The sequence below is a fragment of the Oxyura jamaicensis genome, chromosome 26, assembly GCF_011077185.1.
Source record: "Oxyura jamaicensis isolate SHBP4307 breed ruddy duck chromosome 26, BPBGC_Ojam_1.0, whole genome shotgun sequence".
Lineage (NCBI taxonomy): Eukaryota > Metazoa > Chordata > Aves > Anseriformes > Anatidae > Oxyura > Oxyura jamaicensis.
The window spans coordinates 5,840,899-5,849,348 of NC_048918.1; the positions used below are offsets into that span (position 1 = coordinate 5,840,899).

Genomic DNA, 8,450 nt, shown 5'->3' on the forward strand with positions numbered 1-8,450 from the left:
GATCCTGGACCAGAGTGTGGGGGGCATGGCAGCACCCCCAGGACGGTGCCAAGGCCGAGTCTCCCCTTACTGCAGCACCCAGGGGCGGCCCTCAGCCCCAGCTGTCCTTCAGCATCCCCCGCCGTCCCTCAGCCCCCGGCTGCCCCTCACTCAGCCCCCTCCCCTTCCCCAGCCCCGGCTCCAGACCGAGAACCGCCGCGGGCTGCGCGGCCCCGGCGCTGCGGGGGGAGCGGGCGCGGGCCGCGGGGTGGCGCCGTCCGGCCGCGGGGCTGCCGGGCCAGGAGGCTGCGCTGCGCCGCGCCACCGCCAGGGGGCGCCGGGGGAGCGGGGAGGGGAGGGGAGGGGAGGGGAGCGGGGCCGGGGCGGGGCGGGGCCGGGCTGGCGGCGGCGCGGACCCGGCCGGGGGCTCGGGGCTAGGGAGGGGGCGAGCGGTGCCCGGGGGTCCCTTCGAGGAGGTGCCGGCAGAGCACTCCCAGAAGCACCTAGAGAAGCTGTAAACGAGTCGGCTTAATGAACTCAGGCGGCTCCTCCCATCACGCAGGTGCTCTGATTGGGTCCGTTAATTGGCAGCAGCGGACGGAGCTGATTTATTTGCCGTCCGTGGTGGGGGGTGGCTGTGTGCCCGCACCTCTTCTAGCGCTGGGAGCCCCCGTTGCGGGGCCCAGGAGCTGCCCCAGCACCCGGGTGTGCGCGGTGCCCACCACAACGCGCTGTGCTGCGTGGGGCGTTGGTGGGCTGGGGGTGCCCAGGCAGGGAGCAGAGCCTGGGGCAGCGGTAGGTGGGCAGCCCGTGGGGGGGAGCAGCCTGCTGGGGGCTGCCTTGTGGCGTGGGGCTGAGGCTCTGTCGGGTACGGGAGGGTGGCAGTCCCGCTGTGTTTCTGCTGGGGAGAAGCTTTTGCCTCGGCGTGCAGCCACCTTGCAATGCCAGCTTTGGGGTGACCCAGCCACGTACCAGTGCTCTGTCTGCATAACCCGGCCCCTGAGCCAGACCTGGCTCTCTCCCCCCACCAGGGTAAATGTAGGTGGGGGAGGCTTCAGGTGCTGATTGTTGTGAAAGGTCTTCATGCTGCAGGTTTAGCAGAAGCAAATGTGCCAAGAGACTGAGATCTGCTTGCCCCACTCTCTTGTTTCAGTCTCAACCACTGCTGCTGGTATTCCCTGGGGAGCCATCCAAGTGCCTCACCCACCATCACAGCCTCATCCCACCGTCAGCTGCTACCATGACCATCAGAGCAGCAGGTTAGAGGCTCCAGGTGAATTGGGTTGGGGGCAATCCCTTGTGGGACAGGGCTAGTAGCAAGCACAGGGGGAGATTTAGAGGCTGAAATGCCCCATTCCTGGCTTTCAGGTCTTCTCCTTCCAGCACCTGAGATGTATTTCCTGACACTGTCCTGCACCTCTGTGTGCAGCTTCTCCTGGCTGGGGCTGCAGAGAGCTCTCGTCCTGCGGGTACAGGGCCCCCAGATTGCCTTCATGAAGTCAATGCAAGCGGCCACAGCAGTGTTCATACTGATATAATTGCAACATAAATGGGATTTGGTTAATCTAATTAGGATTTGGTGGGTATCCAGCTGAAACATATTCCTTTGGAGCTGCACAACTCCAGCTCCAGCAGACATCTGTCCCCTGCTGCCATGGTCTGGTCCCAGCTCTCAGGCAGGTCTGGGCCATGCAGGGCTCAGCCACGTACAGGGCTCTGTTCCCCTGGCTCGGCCACAAGCACAAAGGTTTTCTCTGCTGGGTGTCTTTCTCCAGAGCAGCTTTCTCCCTGAGCAGCCCCGCTAGAAGTGGTCTCCCAGTGTGATGCTGTGAATTTCCCTGTGCTTGGTGAGGTTCTGTCTTTGTCCTCTCCAGGTTTCAGAAGGGCTTCAGCGCCTGGGAGCCACCAGGCTGCTCATGCACCGCCGGCACCAGACTCTGCTTGGAAGCTGTGCCTGTGCCACTGCAACCCCCACTGCACTCGGAGGTGAAGAGCAGTGACAAAATGCACTGAGACAGACGTGGGGCCTGGCCACCAGCGTGAGCGCAGAGGGCAGGACCAGGACCCTCCTTCCCCATCAAACTCAGCAGCTTCCCAGGTAGGGAGCCCTTGGCATGCAGCCTGCCTGAGCCCTGCTGAGCCCCCTGCAAACACAGCCCCACTGCAGGCCTGGGAGGCCGTTAGGGTGGGTGGGGGACCATTAGGGTGGGGAGCAGCTGAGCTGTGGGGCTGCCTGTGGCTGTGTCCCCTTGGGCAGCCTGGGGAGCCGGTACTGCCACAGCTGCCTCTCGTCCCGGGCAGTGCAGGCTCCACCAGGTGATTAATCTTTTGTCCCCGGGGGAACAGGGAGAACCAGCCATTAATAAACTTCCAGCTTAGGTGGTCACTAGCTCTCCTGTCCCCGCTGGTAAACATCACCCTTTTGCTAACTGTGCTGGGATGCTTGGCCGGGCGCAGCGCTGCTGTGATTGTAAGGGTGGCTGGGGGCAGCGCCGGGGCGGGCGGGCAGCAGGACCAGGGTCAGGACTGTTTGACGAGGAGGGGTCGCCATCGGGAGGATGTTTGTTTTTGTAGCAGCTGGATGTGTCTCGGGGAGGGATGGGAACGTCTTCTGTCACTCGTGGGCTGGAAGGAGGGCTGGCAGGGCCAGGGATAAAGCTCCTGACAAGTTTGGACTAGCAGGCGAGTTGATTAGCTGAGAGATGAAAATTCACAGCTCTGCTCTCGCAGGGGCCGTGAGCTGCTGGAGATGTGTTTATGCGAGGGGAAGGCACCCCGTGTGTGCACAGCCCTGCTTCAGCACAGGGCAGGGCCCGGCGAGTGCCTGGGTTTGGTGGTGGGCTCCCATCACAACCCCATCCAGCGCCGTGTGGGGCTGGGGGCTGCAGGGACCCGGCGGGAAGGGCATGGCCAGGAGCTGGTCTTTCATCGCTGGTCTAGAGGAAAAGTGGGTTCGTCTTTGGCTGGTAGATGGTCACAATGCATCCCTGAAGGAGGGTTGGAGCAGGAGCTTCGTGCCACTGCTGGGTGCTTGCCAGGCCCCTGCCCAGAGCATGGCCGTGGTGTCGTGGTCACAGCACCCAGAGCCCCGGTAGCAGCTTCCCCGTGAAGGGGGCCTTTGGGTGCTGTAAGCAGGGTGGCAGCATGCCTCATGCATGCAGGGCCCAGCCGTTCCTGCCGCACAGCGCCTGTTTAGGGCAGTCAGGTTTAGAAGGATCAGACCAGATTTATAAAACAAAGGTACCTGGGTCCTTCCATGGGGGCTGAGAGGGGCTGCAGGGAGCTGAATCGGGAAGGATGCCCCAAGCAGCAGGGAGCCCTGCGGGATGGGTGCGGAGAGGACCTGCGCAGCCGCTTTGCAGGTGGCGGTGGGCATCCGGCTGCTCCCCGGCTGGCTTCAGGGGACACGGCCCCGGGCACCTGGCGCTGCCTCTGATGTTCACTTGCAGTCGAGGGTGAAAAAGAAACCCACCAAGGCGAGTCCGAGCCCTTGTCAGCTGATAGCTGCGCTCTTGTGTCTGATGGCGCAGATTATGCGATGATAGACAGAGATAAATGTATACAGCTGGAGGCAGAATAAATCGATGCTAGATGTTGTATAATTATCTTGAAAATAAGGTAATGACTGGCTCTTGGAATGCTTTGATCTTATCAGAAAGACGAGGAATACACTAATGGCTTTAATTAGACTTTGGGGATGAAATGAATTCAGTCTCCTGGGTGAGCTGTTTTATGGAATTGACCATTGGTGGGGGGTAGAAAGGCTTTAATCAGATTTAGGCTCTCTAATACGCACGGTGTTGTGTGTCTGTGTGTGATACATACCTACTGTTATGCACGTTTTGGCAGGGCTCTGCCGGCTACGTGTGCTTGGACTGCCTCTGGATTTATGAGTCTTTCTGATGTGCTTTACCCTTTGTGTTTGAGTTCCGCAGGGCACCGTGCCATCAGGACCTCCAGGGAGGTTTCTGTAGAGGAAAGTGTATTTTTGTGCCTGGATGTTCAAGCCGAGCATCTCTTGAGGAGGAGCAGAGTCTACTATTTTTATTTATTGACTTTTAAAGGAGAGTTAAGAACAATTTATCAAAAAGCAGTGGAGAATCTGGTAATTGTTTAATTTCACAACAGCAGGGTTATGGCCTGATGCTCTGGCAGCAGGACAGCATGCCGGCCGTGGTTGAGCATCCCAGAGTAAGCAATCATCAATTACCGCTCCTTGATTATTACATGCAATGGCTACAGTCAAAGCAACGGAAAAGCTGCTTATCTCTCTAGGAACATATCTTTGTGCTGTCCCCCAGAACATGTGGAAGAAGCGCTATTTAATGCGGGAGGACGAGCAGCATCTGACTCAGCGTGGTGACTCACTGGGCCTGGCCGCTGCTCATCGCCCCGCATCCGCGGTCCAAGTGTCTGCGGAGCTGGGTGGGGTGCGAGCCCCGGGGGCTCCCGGCGGCTGCATCCCAGGGCTGGGGCGGGCGGGGGGCCCCGGAGGCTGCGCGTGTTGCAGGCTGCACCTGACCTGCTGCTGCCGACGGCTTTTCCTGATGAAGCCGGGCTCGGCTCTGAGCAGCAGCACTGAAGCTACGCATGCTGCAGTTATTCTTTCCAGGCTGTGTTTGTCTTCTCCATTGTAACCACAGGTTCAGATTATTTTGGTGGGTTGATGTTAGCTATCGTGTTTCCCTTATGTTAATTTGTTGGTCTTAGATGAGCTCCCAGAAAAGACTTAATAACAAGCGCTGTAGCCAAGGAAAGCACAGCCTCGTTCGGCAGTTACTGCGCAGCCAAATATCCGTCTGTGCTGCCAAGCCTCCCGGCGTGGTGTGTGCTCCTCGCAAGTCACAGAGGGTTCCCGGCTGGCCAGACGGGAGCACAGCAGCACCAGGGCTCCCCAGGCAGGAGCAGGAGGTGGCGGCGACACTGCTCCCGGCTCCACTGGGTGTGAGCAGCAGGGGAAGGTCACAGCACCGCTGGGGATGGAGAGAAATGAAGCACTGCAAAGGGTGCTGCAGCATCGGCCTCAGGCAGCGAGCACCGGTGCCTGGGGATTCTGGCGCAAGCTGTGGGACTGCAGCAGTGACCCCCAGATTAGTGGGGCCGACCCCCCTCCTTCGCTGCAGCCCTGGTGATGTGCCCTGGCACCCGTCCTTGTGAGAGGAGTGGCCCTGGAGCAGCATGGCAGTGCCAGAGAGGAGAGTTAAGTGGCTGCTCGCAGCATGGCTGGTATGGGGTGGTGATGGACACCTTGGGGACACGGGCAGCTTGACCACTAGCAGAGACCAGGCACCCTTCTCACATTGCTGCATTGCAAGAGCTGTGCCACTTGCTCTGTTGACACAGGTTGTGACAAATCACCCGTGTGTGTGTGGAAAGCTCCTCACCTGGGCACAAACACGTGCTTAGTAACATAATCTCTTAAAAGCAAAATCCCAGAAATTCCTTTTTCTTCTTGGAAAATGTTGCCTGGGGGAGAAACTCATAATGAAGGATGAAAGCTTAATCCTTGAGGTAGAACAGGACTTTGGGGAGGGAATGAGTATAAACATGACAGTTGTTGCTCGGCGAGTTGGAAAGAAAGGTGAGGGGATAAAACCTGCACCGGGAAGGACGGCGCGGGTGGTGCTGCGGCTGCATGACCAGGGAAGAGCGGCCCAGTGGTGCTTCCTCCCAGAGTGTCACATTTATCATTTAAATGTGCCTGTGACAAATGCACAGGGTTATCTTGGCAACTTCAGGCACAGAAAAATGCTATTGTGTTTTGAAGGCTGACTGTGGGGAGAGTAAATTATGCTCCATACCTGTGTAACTCACCGAAGGAGACAGCCCTGCCTTCCCAGGTATTTGCTCTAGCAACATGGGGAAGGGTCTTTAATCAAGATCAGGCTTTGACCACTATAAAATAAAATACCACTGTTTTAACAGATTTATTTTCATGTTGCCTGCCAGCACCCCTATTTACAGCCCAGAAGACATGACAAAATGCGGAGGTGGAAGCACAGTGTGCATGCAGGCTCCTGCAGCTGGACACAACCAGGATAAAAAGGGCTGGGAAGAACGGCGCTGCAGCCGGCAGCCCTACCCTCGCACACAGCCGGCGCTCGGACCAGCCAAGGCTCTCCAGCAAACACCACGTCCTGGCTGGGTTTGGATCTGCTCGGGGCTCACTCTGCCCCTGCGCTCACCTTGGTCACCACAGGGGCTGTGGCACTGCCCAGCCGTTGGTGGAGCCAGGCAAGTGAAGAGCTTTGCCCTGGGCTCTGCTTGGCACAGCAGGCGCCGGGCTTGGTGCTGGAGGGATTTCACAGGGGTGGCTGCTAATGCACCTGCTGCATGGCCACCTCCCTGCACACGGCATTGCCGTGCCCCAGGCTGATCGAGGTGGAAACTGAATCTGGTCGCGCAGGCGGTGACCCCACGCACTGCGGTGAGCAAGGGGAGGCTGTGTCCTCAGCACCACTGCAGCCCCTGGGGAAGCTGCTGTGCTGCCTGCCCGCTGTTCTAGGGTTGGGGGCCCAGCTCTTGACTGTGGGGTTGACTCCTGTCCCAGGGGCCGTGCCCACCATGGGGACTTTTGGGAGTGCTCGGTGCCAGCTCTGGGGCTGCCCAGGAGGCCGTGGTCACTGGTCACCAGAGATGGTTCCTCAGGTTGCCCTGTAGGTCCCAGACAGCTAAAGCCCAGCTCAGAGCTGTGTGTGTTCACCCTCAGGGGGTCACAAGAGAAAAATTTCCCAAGGAGTCAGTGAGGGGGATTGTTGCAGGCCAGAGGTTCCTCCCCAGCTCACAGGGGGGTGTTAGGTGCTTGCTCCCAGGACAGCATCCCTAAACTGTCCGTGTCCAGTCAGAGAAGGATGAGCACAGTCTGCTTCTCCTATTGTTTTATTCAGAAAAGGAGCAGAGGAGGTGGGGTTACACTCTCCAGAGCACAACCTGCTCTGGGTTTGCTCACTGCGCAGCAACGGTGTTTACGGACTCGGATTCCAAACCTCTCCTTTCTCAAGGCTGTGAAGATGTATTTCCTCTTGTGCCATTTCTCCTTTTGGCAGGCAGGCTCCCAGGTGTGTCTGGTAAATGTCAAAGTGGGAAATAAAGTTGTTCAGTGAAAAAAAAAAAAGGGGGGGGGGGGGAGAAGTGCAAGCATTGCAGGGTGAGGGCCAGCCCAGAAGTAGCGGGCAGGCAGCACCACGGCCCTGCAGCACCACCAGCCTCAGGCACGGCCACTGCAGCCCCAGGGGGTGAGGAGGGGGCTGTGGCGAGCAGCTCAGGGCTGCTGGGGCCACACCAGCCCCTGGCAGCCTGCTGTCACGCTCACCCTTTGTTTTTGTTGAGCACATGGGTGGAAACAAGAATACTGCATGCTTCAGCCATGAGGCATCCTGAGAGCCCTGGCTTGGTGCTAGCACTGTCACGGTCACCAAGTGCCAGCCCCGGGCGCGCTGCAGCCTGGCCGGTCCCTGCTCTGGGGCCAGGCTGGGTGCTGTGGGGGCAGCGCTGTGGCCACTGTCCCGCCGGGGCAGCCTGAGCACTAAGTAAAAGCACAACATGAGCTGTAACCATGGCCCAACACGTGCACGTCACCCTTGGCCTTGTATCGCCTGCCCTGTGTCCAGCCCAGGTTACTGCAATTTTCCTGACGAGTGCGAGCGTGTGTGCCTGCGCCTCTTGGCTAATCTCTGAAGCCCTCATATTGCTAAAACAGATGACTGTATTTATCTGAAGTGACTAATGGGCGAGTGCATTCCTGGCTCCACCATCATCTGGTTCTCGTAATGTCAGTCATGATTAACACTAACAAACACTCTCCAGCCTTTTCGGCTGCGTTGCACGTCAGCCCTGTGGCGGTGGCACTTGGTCACAGCCAGGTGGCTTTGGGTGACCTCGCTGGTTTGCATACAAATGCTGGCACCAGTGCACTCGCACAGCCAGCTGTGTGCTGAGAGCTGGTGCAGTGTGGTCCGATTTGGTGCCGTTTGGTGAGGTGCAGTGAAGTTTGGTGCGTTCTGGTGACGTGCAGTGCACTTTGGTGACATGCAGTGCACTTAGGTGAAGTGTGGTACAGTTTGGTGAAGTCCAGTGAAGTTTGGTATGATCCAGTGATGTTTGGTGCCATCCGGCAAAGTTTGGTGAGATATGGTGCAGTTTGGTGAGATCCAGTGCAATGTGGTGATGTTTGGTGAGATCTGGCAAAGTTTGGAAAGATCTGGTGCTGTGCGGTGCAGTTTGGTGAGGTGCAGTGCAGTAAAGTTTGGTGAGATGCGGTGCAGTTTGGTGAGATCCGGTGCAATGCAGTGACGTTTGGTGCAATCTGGTGACGTGTGGTGTGAGCTGCTGCACTGCAGTGCAATTTGCTGAGCTCTGTGGCAGGGTGGTGTGAGCCAGTGCAATGGGTGAGATCCAGTGCATTGAGGTGTGGTGCAATGCAGTTTGGTGGGCTGTGGTGCGGGTTGGTGGGCTGTGGTGCGGGTTGGTGG

General features: G+C 58.4%; 2 long non-coding RNA genes across 3 annotated transcripts; both read left to right on the top strand.

Moving 5' to 3' along the window:
• The first annotated feature begins 443 nt into the window (after nucleotides 1-443).
• Nucleotides 444-4,115, top strand: LOC118178615. Of its 2 annotated transcripts, none has more exons than XR_004756226.1 (3): nucleotides 444-541; nucleotides 1,854-2,077; nucleotides 3,907-4,115. It is a non-coding gene; the product is annotated as an uncharacterized LOC118178615 (long non-coding RNA). The 2 variants fall into 2 exon arrangements; XR_004756225.1 differs by having other exon boundaries at nucleotides 3,915-4,115.
• A 448-nt stretch (nucleotides 4,116-4,563) lies between these two features.
• LOC118178342 lies at nucleotides 4,564-6,076 on the top strand. Its single transcript, XR_004756128.1, has 3 exons — nucleotides 4,564-5,205; nucleotides 5,698-5,819; nucleotides 5,929-6,076. It is a non-coding gene; the product is annotated as an uncharacterized LOC118178342 (long non-coding RNA).
• Nucleotides 6,077-8,450: the final 2,374 nt, after the last annotated feature.